Source organism: Periplaneta americana, chromosome 13 (genome assembly GCF_040183065.1).
Source record: "Periplaneta americana isolate PAMFEO1 chromosome 13, P.americana_PAMFEO1_priV1, whole genome shotgun sequence".
Taxonomy (NCBI): domain Eukaryota; kingdom Metazoa; phylum Arthropoda; class Insecta; order Blattodea; family Blattidae; genus Periplaneta; species Periplaneta americana.
The window spans coordinates 5,055,952-5,072,163 of NC_091129.1; the positions used below are offsets into that span (position 1 = coordinate 5,055,952).

General features: G+C 35.0%; 1 protein-coding gene across 1 annotated transcript in view; it reads left to right on the forward strand.

Annotated features, from left to right (window-relative positions):
• Window positions 1-2,488: 2,488 nt before the first annotated feature.
• Window positions 2,489-16,212, forward strand: part of LOC138711697 (alpha-tocopherol transfer protein-like) — an 87,921-nt gene continuing 74,197 nt past the window's right edge. The window contains exon 1 of the mRNA XM_069842837.1: window positions 2,489-2,540. The gene's annotated coding sequence lies outside the window, so the exon portion shown is untranslated. The remainder of the gene's footprint in view (window positions 2,541-16,212) is intronic.

Genomic DNA, 16,212 nt, shown 5'->3' on the forward strand with positions numbered 1-16,212 from the left:
CACCCATCATAACCTAGACACACGATCACAACACTCCTCAATACTATCCATTCCCTCCCACCGAACATCCTCATATTCATCTTCTTTCACTGTGGCTGTTCCTCGGCTTTGGAATTCCCTACCGAGTAATGTCAGGGACTGTCAGACATCAAACCAATTTAAGAATAGGCTAACGAAATATTTTTCTAACAATTATTGTTAACAATAATAGCTGTTTCAGTTTTCTCAATGTTTAATGGTTATATATATATATATATATATATATATATATATATATATATATAACAGATGAATATCTAAATTATCTCATTATTATTATTATTATTATTATTATTATTATTATCATCATTATTATTATTATTATTATTATTACTATTTCTTACCAATGTTTTTTATTGTCACACTAACATTAGTTATCCAACTTTCATTATTTACTTTCATGTTGTTTTATGGTCTAGATATTAATGTAATAACTATTTAAGCAATTGTATTCAAGTAGAAGTAGAGTCTGGCTGGGTGGAAGAGAAGGCCTACTGGCCTTAGCTCTGCCAGATTAAATAAATTATTATTATTATTATTATTATTATTATTATTATTATTATTATTATTATTAAACTTTTCCGTGGTTGCGACCAGTGTTGCCATACAAATGTCCAACGATAATTTATATTGTTAGGATATATTTTAATGTTTGACGTGATGAAAATAATTTATTTTTAGCAATTATTAAACGTGGCCCACATACAGTCAGAGTATATATGGTCATGACATAATAATAATTATTTTTTTTTTAAATTTTCTGTAGCGTAGTTTCTAACAGCAGTGTTGCCAACTTTGCTTACGAGAATATGTTGTTGGTTATAGGCGTTTTTGTAATAGCTTTATAAGAAAATACTATCAATTTCTGAATACAACTTAGGACACAAGAACAAATAGCAGACATACTTGAAACAAGGGGGTGCTCGTGGAATTTGCAATGGCGATTCCCACAACAAAAATTTAAAGGCTTTATTGATTCTGGCTCACGTTAACACTTTTTATTTTAAAAAGTTAAAATTGTTAAACGACACGTTAAAATGTCAAAATTTTTAAAAAAGGTTATGTACCTTAGACAGATGGCCCGTTTCGACGCCAGTGCTGCGTCATCTTCAGTGTCTTACGACCTACTGTTGTTCTTGTTGGTCTTGCATTCCGCCATTTTTATTCGTCAGTTGTAGGGGTGTGGGTGTATTGCTCCTATGGTGGGGGTGGTTTTTTGTGTGCTATGTATCATGATGTCGAATAATGTGTGGGTATTGAAGTGTAGGGGAATATGGGGCAGGACGGGGTATAGCCTCTATCTTCCCAACAAGTACTGCAATCTACCGAATTTTTTTTCGAACTTCGTCAACTCATGTAAATATATCATCACACAACACTTACTGCCATTTCTTGCATCTGTTGTATGTTATTCGGTTGCTGCATCATATTATATCATCCATTTGCAACTCTAAAGTGTTCTCTTGTCACACGTAAGTAGAAATGAGATTTATTTAGATAATCAATTTTAATGTCATATTATAGAGTGCTTACCTGGCTTTTAATTCCGAAACTTTCTTAAATTTCGTGCTTTACTTTTCCTGCCAATATCTCATAACTTAGAAATTGTGACTGTGGGGCAAAACGGGGTGGGGCATAACAGGGCAGTACCCCGTCCTGCCCCACGTCATATTTAATTAAATTTCACCTCCTGTAATGGGTTGTTCGTTCTGTTGTTTGTCAGAAGGAGGCTGGATTAGATGCGTGTGTCTGAAATGGGCTCACAATTGTTGTACAGGATAGACAGTGAAGACGAGGATGCCACGCGCATTTGCGTATTTTGCGAATGACTTTTTCTCAAGTAAACTTGTAAAATGTTGTAGTATTCACACATTCAGTATATAATTTTTGTCACTTTTGCCATTTAATTATTACAAAAAATAGATACCCCATTTTGCCCCATACGTGGGGGAAGAACGGGGCAAAACACACATTTCGAAAAACTAGTTGATTTTAAGGTTAGAATGACCGGATTTCAGTCGAAGTGCATATTTTTTTACTTGTTTACAGTTTAATAAAAGCATATATATCTTAAAACATATACATTTACATTATTTGATACCAAATAAAAGCATTCAAACATTAACTACCCCGTCCTGTCACATGTTCCTCTAATTGTGTATTAAGTATATGTTGTGGGTGTGTTATTGTATGTTTGTATGTAGCGATGGAGGGAACCTTCGCAGTACACTTCTTGTTTCACCTTACGCGCATGGCCTATACAACCGTTCACAGAATTTGAGTCGTACTTTACTTGTATCATATATGTGTCGTAACTTAATATACAATAAATATGTTCATTATCTTGTTTTGAAATAAGATGCGATAAAAAAATTGGCGTATGTTCAATTCTGAGAGATACTGTACAAACCTGTTCCACCGATTTCATATTATAACACAATCTGCAAGGGAACAAGTCAGTCAGAGCTGGGAATCTCGGAGTGACGGACGTCTGCAAATCTGTGAGTAGACCGGAACTAGTTAAGTACGAATTTACATCACATGACGTCATATAGGGTCGTCACTGATACTTGAACACAAAAGACAGCTCCTTTCTCTTCTTATTAATGAGTGCAACTTAATACTAGAATGTAGTGGTATTTCGAAGTGCATGTTTTAATTAAGTCTTCCAAAGAACTAATTCAGTTCTAATCCTCACGTTGTTAGTTTCATGCTGACCTGTTCAATTAATCTGACTTTGTTTACTCGTTGATGTTATGAAAAAGAAGAACTAAAAAGAAATGGTAAATAAATAGAATTTTCTGGAAAAATAAACATACATTACTATATACTCGATGTTGTTTATTGGTCGGAGTACAATTTAACCAGAGTCGTCGGCTTCAGCGAACTACCTCAGTAGTTGGTAGTGTTGTTTCATTACGCTTTATGACGTGTTAAATACTAAAAGAGCTTTGACTCGTAGTCTTTATAATTCAATAATGTAATTCTGAAGTGCGGCAATTTCACAGAAAATAATTATTTCCATGTCGCTCATTTGGAAGAAGGATGTTACAACTCAAAACTGAGCAGTTTTGAGTTACCGCTATAGAAGGAATCGTTATTAGATGCATTTGTTCTGGTAAATCGTCATAACTCAACATTCAATTTTACCCACTAGACCTTAGTTGTGACGTCGTTGCGCTGATTCATTTAACAGCGACAATTGCATATTCAAATTGTGCTTTACATTTTCCCTGATATCATAACTTACTTTGCACGAAGAACGCAACATGTTATGTTGAAAAGTTATTGGTCGAGATAAGAGACAGCAAAGATTCCCTTTGTGTGTATGGATAGAGTATTATTTTAGAATGTAACGGTAAGTATGAAAAAGTAAACATAACCAAATTGCCATCATTTGAATTGAAGGTAGTTACATTCGGAAATATGACGTTTTTTGGAGTACAAATATGAGCCCAGAAAGTCATATTTCGAAACACGACGGTTTTCGAGAAATATATTCACCCCCTGGTTTTACTATTTCTACTTAAAACATATTCCAACTAATCTTGAATTTATTTTGAAGGAATTAAATTCAATTTAACTTATGACACTCTTGCTGAAAATAAGTTAAGGACATGCAAGAGTAGTTTGTAATCTTTATATTTATAACGTTATTGTTAGCAATTTATTTATATTAGATTATTTCAACTTAAGACTTTTTTTAGATTACAAAATTTCGTAATTTCATCGTTTGAATGCAATCGTGAGATAACAAGGAAAGCAAATAGTGCAAGAAGCTAGTCCTGGAATCGGATTTTCGTGAATGATCTCGTGTGTGCTGGGGCAGTAGATCATCCACACGAAAAAGAGTCCCCCTATATTTTACCCTCAATGACAAAAAAGTGTCCGACTGTGCAAGTTAATCTTTATATGTTAATAATCGTCCGATATACACAGTACTGGCCACCGGCGTAGCTCAGTCGCCTAAGATGCTTACCTGCCGATCCGGAGTTGCGTTCGGCGCGAGTTCGATTCCCGTATGGACTAATTACCTGGTTATGGTTTTTCTGAGGTTTTCCCCAACCATAAGGTAAATATTAGGTAATCTATGGCGAGTCCTCGATCTCATCTCGTCAAATATCATCTCGCTATCACCAATTCCATCGACGTTAATTACCTCGTAGTTGATACGGCGTCGTTAAGTACCCAAGTAACATAAAAAATACAGAGTACTAGAGAAATAAATTAAGGTAGCGAATGTTCTTATGGAAAGGGATAATAAGGGAAGCACGGTAAGCAGCCAAAAAGTGACGGGAATATCAAAGAGAGTTTTATGCAGTTCACTGAATCAATACCAAAAATTGAATCACTAGAACCGAGCAAATACTAATACTAAGTTGGCTAATAAGAATTTAACATCTTAAAACTATAGAGAATTTTATTGCAGTTTGTAAATTGCAATTAAATCCCTTACTGTAGTAAGGGCATAAACAATTATAGGTAAATTGAATTATGTGTGAATTTGGTTTCTTATTAGCCAGGTTAATATTTTTCAACACAATAGTAATATACGTTACAAGAGCGGTATGTTGACGTTTTCATGGTCGAGGAAAAGATTGAAAAAGCGAAACGTAGTTTTGTGCGAAGATCGTTTATTACATACCTGAAAGACGAATTTCTAATTAGTTGCAATGAACTCTCCATGTTGGTTTCTGTTTAATGACGCCAACTTCGGAACACCAAAGTATCTTTCTTCAACATTGTTACTATAAAATGTTTTCTGTGTTTACTATACTCCAGCAGGCCGTGATATATGTCTGTCTTTTTTTTCCCCCCAGTCTATAAATGCGACTTTAAAACAAACGGTAAGGTTATGTAATGATTTATTTTTCATTTTAATATTTTAACAATATTATTTATATAACATTATTGCAATAATAACATCCGCATCTGGAATCTTGTTGATTTTTTCGCAGCTCCCTTAATGTTACTTGTATCAGGAATGCAATAAATTTCGTGGAATAGTAGACTTTACTTAATTTTTGCAAATATTTAGAAACAATAATTAACATTGCAATTTAGGTGAAATTGCAGTGGTAAGTTTCCAATTTATAATTATTACTATGTTAAACGTCTCTAAAAATAATATGTTAAAAGCCTAAAGCAGTAAAATGAATGTCGCGCTTAAGCGGTAAGAAGAGGGAAATTGTTATGTGTGTTACGTTGGGAATACTGAATGTGGTATTTCACACTTACCGCGTATTGGTTCTGTGCGGAAAAAAGCAAATACGCACGATCTCGCACAAAGGTAGATTATTTTTCAGTGTTTCAGAAAATGGTGTGTTATATAGACACCACATAAATTACTGAGTTATGGAATAAGTTTTATGAATGTTTTTACCGAAATAACATATCTGTATACAGTGATAAGTTTTGAAAATATTTTGTACACCGTAATTCTGTATATTTAGAAATAAAATAATTAATCTTTTCTCCATACCATATTAACAAAATTTATTTTTAGATACAACTTCAAGAGAACCATTTTTTTTTTTACCGGAGACATTGTCACATCTCAACATGAGCAATTTCGTAGCAAGGGGGTCAGAACAAAAGAAGAGGTTTCTATAAGGAGGTGTAGAAGAAACCACAGCTATCAATTAAATTATTCGTGTTTTAATCATAATCAGAGACCGGAACTTTGTCAGAATGCCTTTTTAAATGTGTTAAATCTATCTTCATTTTTGAAAGTAAATCTATACGAATCATACCTTTGTGATTGAAGCGTCACAGTTTTATGTTGTCCTTTTCTTCCTTCTAATTTACAATATAAATGCTTTTTTGCCTTTATTTGATTATTTATCTGTAATTTATTATTAAAAATTGTTTACAGGTATATTTTAATTTATTCTGTAACCACTACAATGAAAGTACCTTCACCGAATGTATATTATTGTCTTTCACTCAGTTCATATTCTCTTTGCAACAATGAGTGCTGCCGTGAAAAAATGTATAACAGTAAGCGTTTTAATTATCGCTTGTGTTTATTTGACAAGGCAACAATGAGTGCGGGTCTAATGTTATTTTCAAACTGTTATTTTTCTTCCAGTTTTCATTGCGACGTTGTTGTAGCTAGCAGCAAGATGCCGAAATTCAGAGTTCCTTTACGCAGTAAATTGCAAAGCTACGTTAATACTTTTGGATCGGACGTTCAATTGTATATTTCAGCCCATCCTGATGCACTAAATGATAGCATTAATAGTCTTAATGAATATCTTGATTCCATCTCTTCCTGGTCTCAACAATTTGGGCTTAACCTAAACGCATGTAAATCACAGGCTATTCTGTTCGCGAACCGTTGATTAATTCCTGAAGTCAACGACCTGAATATTCCACCTGTGAAACTGAATAAAACAATCGTCTCGTTTAGCTCTACCGTAAACAATCTCGGAGTGCATTTCGAATCTAATCTTAGTTGGGATACGCATATTAAATATACATGTAAGAAGACATTCTCTATTCTCCATTCACTAAAAAGATTGTATCATTATCCATCTAAATTAAAACAGACGCTGGTACAGACACTCATTCTACCTCACTTCGATTATTGCGACGTTTTGTTCAGTGATCTCAGGATCGATTCCGCTCAGAAACTACAGCGTGTTCATAACGCGTGCGTCCACTTCATTTGTAATGTTCGATACTATGATCATATCTCACCTTCTTTCGAGAAGTTATCATGGCTTAGGTTACATGAGAGGAGAAATCTGCACTCACTTTCTCTCCTATATCGAATTATGCACACTTCATCCCCCTATCATTTATTCGCTCGTTTTCATACTCTTTCTCGCTATCATAATATTAATACTCGATCACAACGCGATAACACGCTAGAAATTCCACTTCACACATCATCTCTGTATTCCTCATCTTTCACTGTTGCTACCTCTCGTCACTGGAACTCTCTGCCGCCTGAAGTCAAGGGCTGCCGAACATTGAACTCTTTCAAATCCAAGTTAGAAAATTATCTTATGACGAGTTGCCAAACTAACTTACTATTATGACAAGTGTTGTATTGCATGTTTCCACGTATTCACATATTTTTATGTTCTATTGATATTTAACTTATTTAAATTTTTGTTTTCATATTTTCCGATAATGGTATATCTCTAATGTGATAACTTGAGCTATATGTAATCATAATTTCCCTTACTGTGTATTCTTACAAATATTGTATTTATTGTATGCTTTGTACTGCACTATTTTATTACTACTATTAGTATTATTATTATTATTACTATTAGGCCTGTTATTATTATTATTATTATTATCATTATTATTACTATTCTTATTTATTATTATTATTATTACTATTATTATCAATAATTGTCTTATTTTTTAATACTTTGTATGCCTCATTTATTTTTGACCTGCTGTTCACATTTTATTATGCTTTTTTCTTTCTTTCTCTATGTTATATATTATGTCTGATTTCTTCTTACTTGTTCTTTACATTTCATTATTATTATTATCATGTTCAGTTTTTTGTGTAAAATTGTAGTGTACTTTGTAAATTTGTAGTGTTTTTTGTAACGCAGTTTTTACTCCTGGTTGAGTGTTAGAGAAGGCCGTATGGCGTTAACTCTGCCAGGTTAAATAAATCATTATTATTATTATTATTATTATTATTATTATTATTATTATTATTATTATTATTTTGTACTACATACATGCAAAATACGTGAGCAGCCAGTGAACTACGAAAAGAAATATTTCATATGACAACATATCAGTACAACCAAACACAAAAATGCACTTTCCAAGGCTACTGGGAAGATTTCTTTGCTTCCAACAGTAATTGCAACATCGAGTCGAAAATCTCAATTTGCATTCGACTTGTGTAAAGATTTTCTCCCTGCCGAAATCTCTCTGTGAATTGTGCAAAGTTGTGGGTCTAGTGCAAGGTTTTTGGAATTGCGTTTTATTGCTTATTTTAGCTATATATAATGCCTTTTTGCCTGCGTATTTTAGCTATTTACAATGCCTTTTTGCCTGTCTATTTTAGCTATTTATGATGCCTTTTTGCCTGTCTATTTTAGCTATTTATAATGCCTTTTTGCCTGCGTATTTTAGCTATTTACAATGCCTTTTTGCCTGCGTATTTTAGCTATTTATAACGCCTTTTTGCCTGCCTATTTTAGCTATTTATAATGCCTTTTTGCCTGCCTATTTTAGCTATTTATAACGCCTTTTTGCCTGTCTATTTTAGCTATTTATAATGCCTTTTTGCCTGCCTATTTTAGCTATTTATAATGCCTTTTTGTCTGCCTATTTTAGCTATTTATAACGCCTTTTTGCCTGTCTATTTTAGCTATTTATAACGCCTTTTTGCCTGTCTATTTTAGCTATTTATAACGCCTTTTTGCCTGTCTATTTTAGCTATTTATAATGCCTTTTTGCCTGCCTATTTTAATGATTCATAATGCCTAAACTTCCGGTCTCTGGTCATAATATATGAGTGACCATTCTAGCAACATATCCTAAGATCAAATTGGGAAATATTTGCCATACAAAACTGCAGGACTTCACACAATTTAAATGACTCTAATATTGTCATACACATTTTTTAATTAAAATTTCAGATCATATAATATTACATAGATGACCTGAGAGTTTCAGAGATAAAATGGTCAAAAAGATAGCGAATAATATATTTGAGTAATACATTTTATAGTCACCTTGAATTTATTTATTGTGATCATAATTTATATATATATATATATATATATATATATATATATATATCAGTTGAACTTGGTTATAAGGACATCCAAGGGACCTTAAAAATTATGTTGTGTTGTTATAAACGAATGTTGTAGTAACCGAGATTCACATTATCAAAAATGTTATGTTTTATTTAACGACGCTCGCAACTGCAGAGGTTATATCAGCGTCGCCGGATGTGCCGGAATTTTGTCCCGCAGGAGTTCTTTTACATGCCACTAAATCTACTGACATGAGCCTGTCGCATTTAAGCACACTTAAATGCCATCGACCTGGCCCGGGATCGAACCCGCAACCTTGGGCATAGAAGGCCAGAGCTATACCAACTTGCCAACCGGGTGGACTTCACATTATCAATCTAGTGAGGTGGAAAATTAAAAATAACAAACTTTGTTAGACTTATTTTAGATTTATGTATATTGACTTTTAAGCCTACAATGAACATAATGAAATATACCTAGGCCTACAATTATAAATACAGTATTCTGTATTAAAACAGTTTGTTCAGTACTCACCAAACTACTTTACTTAGAAGTGGAGTAATCAGTCATTTTACTCTGTTGTCTTCTACTTGCCCAATACACACTTTCTAGGGCTAAATTACGTTCTATGTTCATAATTTCAGTTGCAATTTCACTGCTCCCTCCCCTAGCTTCATAGAACATGTTCATAATTCTAATGACTTCTAAAGCGTCACTCACTTCTTTTAGTGGCCATACTGCGTTAAAATGCGTGCACTTAGTGAAAACTTCCTGTCGAAACTGATCTAATACCGCATGAATTCGGGCAGGTTACAATGGGGTGGGGAATTCGTCTGCATACCAGAGGTCTAAGACAGAAGGAGATTGTAAAGAATTTGTCAAGGTCAGATTTCAACAAAATATTTCTTAAAATACTTTGTTTCTTAGAAAATCTTATTCCAAACTGAGGTTGAAAATGACGTTATAGGCCTATGCGAGGTAGACGCATATGCGTTTGTCGTATTAAGCAAGGCAGGAAAGCATATGTCTCATGGGGAATTAGTTGGACCACAGAATATTTGACGTTATAGGCGAGGTGTCGCACAAAACGAGGTCGCTATAACCAAGTTCTACTGTATATTTATATATATATATGTTATTTTATTATTACCCACAAATATATACATTGTGATGTGAATCTTTAATGAACCTTTCATTATGTTTAACATAGTGCCACTTAATTAAATTAGAGGATGATGTTCATTTTGAAACTCCTCCCCTGCCGCCAAATAAATAGTAAATCTATGACAGTCCATCTGTCTACTGGATGGTGATATCGTTGGGAAGGACACGCAAGGCAGGGAACATAAATTAAGTTCTTCTCCATCTTAACTTCCATTGCTTCAATTAAATCTCTGAGAATTGCAAAGTTACGCTTTGCATTTATGAATGTTATATCGAAGAGACAAAATATTGTAGTAAGGCATAATAATATTGTAATTTGTACGTAAATCACAGCTACTAATTTAATATGAATCATCATTTCCACACATTGGAGGTACATCATTTTAAACTTATGCATTACACATTTATGAAACAACTAATGATTATTATTTTTATTTTCAGTCTACGAATTATAATGGCGAAAGAATTCCGTGCCCCGGGTAAAGATGTGGTACAAAAAATCTGGCAAGAATTTGGACTAAATGAACAAAGAGTGAAGGAATCAGTAGAAGCTCTGAAGAAATGGCTGGCCATGGAGCCCCATCTGCCTGAAGAATCTGGTACGTAACAAATATACACCTATGTGTTGCACGTTAATCAATGCGTTTCTTCAGTTACATAAATTATTTTATGCTCGACCAAGCCGAAATGTAGTAATTATACACCTGGTAGCAGTCCTTTAATGCATGCCATTAAAGTACACCTATTCATTAAAGTTCAGGTTTTCGATTATTCTCGGATATGCAATCGAAAGACAACTAGCGAAACGTCACGGAGGCTGGAAATCCAATACTGTCGCAGAAGGTTATGTTCTGTTACTATAATAATTAGCGCTAATTGTAAATAATATTCAAATAAATTCAATTTGTCATCTCGCTTTTCAATGTCGCATTAAATTTCCAGTTTGTATCAAAATTAGTTCATGTTACATTACATCAAGGTCAATGACATTATTGTTCCTCGAAAAAAATCAATACTTTCGCGTCTGCGCACATCTCACAATTTCCGAGCTTGCAGAATGTCACTTCTGCTCTTCAGTGACATGCGAATAAAATGAATACTTCTGAATAATTTCAAGTTAGAAATATGGTCGAGCATAAAAAGTCGTATGAAACTTGCCTATAATGGTAATTCAGACGCTCGTATGAAAATTATGAAACTCGCTTGCGCTCGTTTCATAAACAAACATACTCGCGTCTTAATTACTATCATTATAGGCTCGTTGCATAATGTACTATATTCCTGTTGAGTGAAGTATGTTCAGCGGGCTAATTTCTAGTCTTTAAACGAGGTGCAACAGTGACGTAGAAATCAGAATTGCGAGAAGGCACACGCATTTTGTACAAAAGCTTATTTTAAAATACAAAAGTATGAAGTTGACCTTGTAATTTCGTAATTTTGTATTTCACGTTAACCTACAAAGTTTCAATTATGTGCATCCGATGTCAATATTCACATTCTTCATCTTACATCTCATTAGTACACTTTATGTCGTAAGTAGTGACGTGGTGGTCTGGTAGGCCCCAAGATTATGAATTTTGGTGTATAACTATTATGGTGTGTGGATAAGCTTCAGGGCTTCTACCGCGTTGTCTTGCTGTTGGTGGCTGACGTTTCGACCGCTTTGTTGTGGTCATCTTCAGAGCAGTTGTTGGACAAGGAAATAGTCGAAAAAATCGAAAGAGAATTGGGAGGACAAATTTAAAAGGTACGCAAAACGTGTCCTTGCAAGGGGTTGGGGGCTGTTCAAAACTAAATATGTGAGCTCCAAGCCTGTTGGCCACTAGTCAAACTCCGGGTTACGCTGCTCCACTGAAGGAGCTCTAGAAAATTTTTGAAGGGGAAGCCGAAATTCGACGTAACCTCTTAGGCACCACATACGCCAGGGGGACTGAGATTCGATCAAGTGATCACGGAACGGGGCGAGGAGGAGATGGCTGGTGTTTGCCGTTAGGATGACGAGACGCTGTCATCTGTTGTTCGATGACAAAGCATGTGAAGGCCGTCGGAAGAAACGCCGTGAAATCTAAATCTGCAATTTGAGAGGTCCATGTTCTTTCAAATTGCGACTAATTGAGTGACCTCTTAGATTTAATAGACAATTTAGAGGTTCTGAACTAGGGCATACGTCGTTTATAACAAAGGGTAATATATATATGGGGAAGGGCATATAGGTCCTTGGCCCATTTCTTATAGGGCCCATCCCGACATTTGTCTTACGCCTTAGGAAAACCACGGAATACCTTAGGCAGGATGAGTTGTCTCATATATAAGACACTAGCCAATTTGGCTATAATGTAGGAGGACAAGGAAATAGTCTGCGAGCTGGTATATATATATATATATATACATATATATATATATATATATATATATATATATATATATATATATATATATATATAGTAGTCTCGATGGGGGGAGTACTTGCGGTGATAGGTCGTAGGTTCTCCTTCTGGCATCTGATTGGTCCTACGTTGTCCAATCCGGTTGAGGTCTGTATGAAGGGGAGTATTCATATCAAATACTGGCCCAGATAAGGTCCGAAAGAGTGACCTTGATACCGTGCCCGATGTCCGGAAGAAGGGGGGCGCCGCGTACATGTGGAGTCCTGGTTTATAGTTCCTAAGTATAATATTGGTCGTAGGTTCTCCTTCTGGCATCATACAGACCTCAACCAGATTGGACAACGTAGGACCAATCAGATGCCAGAAATGGGCCACGCACCTATATGCCCTTCTACATATATATTCCCCTTTTCTTGTAAACGACGTATGCCCTAGTTCAGAACCTATAAATTGTCTATTAAATGTACGAGGTCACTCAATTAGTCACAATTTGAAAGGTCAAGGACCTCTCAAATTGCAGATTTAGATTTCACGGCGCTTCTTCCGACGGCCTTCACATGCCTTGTCATCGAACAACAGATAACAGCGTCTTGCCATCCTAAAGGCAAACACCAGCCATCTCCTCCTCGCCCCGTTCCGTGATCACTTGATCAAATCTCAGTCCCCCTCGCGTATGTGGTACCTAAGAGGTTACGTCCAATTTCTGCTTCCTCTTCAACATTTTCTAGAGCTCCTTCAGTGGAGCAGTGTAACCCGGAGTGAGACTAGTAGCCAACAGGCTTGGAGCTCACATATTTAGTTTTGAACAGCCCCCAAACCCCTTGCAAGGATGCGTTTTGCGTACCTTTTAAATTTGTCCTCCCAATTCTCTTTCGATTTCGACTATTTCCTTATCCAACAACTGCTCTGAAGATGACCACAACAAAGCGGTCGAAACGTCAGCCACCAACACCAAGACAACGCGGTAGAAGCCCTGAAGCTTATCCACACACCATGTACACCAGCCGCGGAAGCCTACGCGAACATATGCTTGGAGCTTCACTACTTTCCTAAAAGATCTTATTCAGAAATGTAAAGTCTTTGTCTCTATTGTTAGGACGTTAGTTAGCGTTGTAGAGTGACTCGAAGATGTTGGGGGGTTTGCAGGCCACCACGCGACTACAAACGTAACAATATTATCAGAGCACACTCTTGTTGTTTTCGATCAGTGATTTGGTAACAATAAAAGACAGAGTCAATTATTAAGTGTCTCAGTTATTCTTTTTTAGATAATTATTTGTGAATTTCTTGATTTCCATCTCTTTCTTATGTACTTGGTCCTTCTATAATTATAAGTATAATAATGTCTTCTAACTTGTTTTGGTACAATGGTGAACAATTTTTTTTTCGTTCTTAATTTCGCGGGTTTGAAGCACACTGTAAGCCATTTCGTGATCTCCAAAAATTTAAAACATTATTGTAGATTCATTGTGTTGTTTTCCAACAATCCCGAGGTACTTTCTTCCTCATTTTTCATTGATGCACGAGCTACCACACCGTATATAATAACCAAATTAGGAAGCCTGTAATTTGTTTTGATTCTTTATCAGGCAGTTTACACGAGGCCCGATTAGAACGCTGGTTGATACGCTGCAAGAACAGCATGGAGAGAACCAAGCAGTCCATAGACTTGTACTACACACTCAAGTCTCTGTCTCCAGATCTGATGTGCGACTGGAATCCTAGAAGTAAATAGTACCAGGACGCCGTCCAAACAACGTGAATATAAAACATTTTCTAGTTAAATTTTTATGTTTAATTTACATATTAATTACCGGTATTTAATAACATATTTTAAAATTAATATCAATGTAATACATTAAATTATTATTTTCTATGATATTGTAATACATATTTAATTTTTATTTCTGTCTCCAAAAGATGCGTTATTTCCTTTTATACACTTTGACATATGGCTATGCGTATTAGGCCATATGGCCTGTTACGATCTCACAGTTTAATTTTGAATCCAGCGCTTCTTTGGACGACCGAGAGAACTCTTCCTGTTTGGACGATAGTGAAGCGTATCTTTTGGGGTTTCTATCTCTATGCATTCGATGCAGATGATTTATCCGGTTCTGACAATCTTTTACTTGATTAGATATCTGGTTCTAGTTGTATTTCTTTCATTACATCTTCATTGCGTTTGTGATCCCATTTCGTATATCCCGCTGTATATCTCATAAATTTCATTTCATTAGCCGTTATTCTGCTTTCGTCTTTCTTCCTCAATGTCCATGCCTCACTGCCGTAACAAAGTACAGGTCTCGCCAAGGTCTTGTATAAGCGAATTCTAGTATGCCTTTGTACTAGGGAAGGTTACGTAAAGTTGTTAATTATTCCCATTGTTCTGGTATATTTAGAAATTTTCTGTGAAATATCTACTTCATCGAAAAAAGATAATGTGTATCCGAGATATGTAAAATAATTTAGTCTTTCTAATATTTTTTAAATCTAAACGTATTTTGCTAGGCACAGGATATTTTCCGCAAAAGGCCGTAATTTTAGTTTTTTCCTTATTGATTTTCATTTCATATTTAATTCCAATTTTGTTAAAATTAAAAATTGAACGTCGTAATTCATCTTCTGAGTATGCCACCAGAGCTAAATGGTCTGCAAAAAGTAATGAATCTAACTGAAAATGTTTATTGAGTTGTATATATCCAAGATGTAATTGTTTCCATTCTCTAATTATTTGATTCATATAAACAGCAACGGTGAAAGGCCGCAACCTTGTCTTACTCCTGTATGAAGTTCTGTCCAATGCGATAATTTATTGCCACACCCTACTGCAATTAGACTTGTTATATTTGCTATAAATTTTTGTGGAACATGGTCTGTGGCTAATACATTTAATAATTTATTTCTGTTCACCATATCGAATGCTTTTACCAAATCAATGAAATCAATAATATATGTTTCTAAGTTGAATTCCCTGTGTCATATGGATTAAGCTCAGCTCCTTAGTTCACTCATTAAACCATTAACGTCTACACAGAAACACGTAATCTCACATAAGTTACATCACGTTTTATGAACGAAATAATAATACTTTACAACCACATTAGACGTGCCAGAATGATCTATATCTGGGTTTATCTCTTACCTATGTCTACTTCTAAGCGAAAAGATACCGGTATCCTGATACCTGATAAAGATTTGGTTAGATGGTATAACAAATAACACATTTTCATCTTTACATGACAGGAGAAATTAGCCAACATAAGACACGCGTGTTACCACGTGGCACGTGAACTCGTTTTCGATGTAAGATGCCTAAAAATTGTGATGTGATGTGACATTTGAAGCATTATTTTCAGAATCTACGCGATAAAATGAGTTAAAAAAATATATTATTTTCACGGAGGTAAATTCCATTATAAATATTTTTAAAAAATATTGGTTCACATTTATAGTGACCATTTTGAGTGTTTAGTAGAGGGGCAGGGCATAGTTGCGCCCCACGGTAAGATAAAATGCAGTAGATAATGTTTTGTGGGCATAGTTGTGCCCGTTCCCATCAGGTAGAGAAAAGGGAAAGGCATAGTTGCGCCCCGATGAAATAGATAGAGAAAAAGACATTACGGAAACTCGAGTCTCATAATCAACCAACCATATTGATTTCTTATGCGATTTAATATTTATTTAAATGAACACCATGAAGTTGGCAGTACTTTATTAACTGTTTTTCTACTGTTTATGCAGTGATTATTTATAGCCTACCGTTAAAATGAACACCATGAAGTTGGCAGTACTTTATTAACTGTTTTTCTAGTGTTTATGCAGTGATTATATATAGCCTACCGTTAAAATGAACACCATGAAGTTGGCAGTAC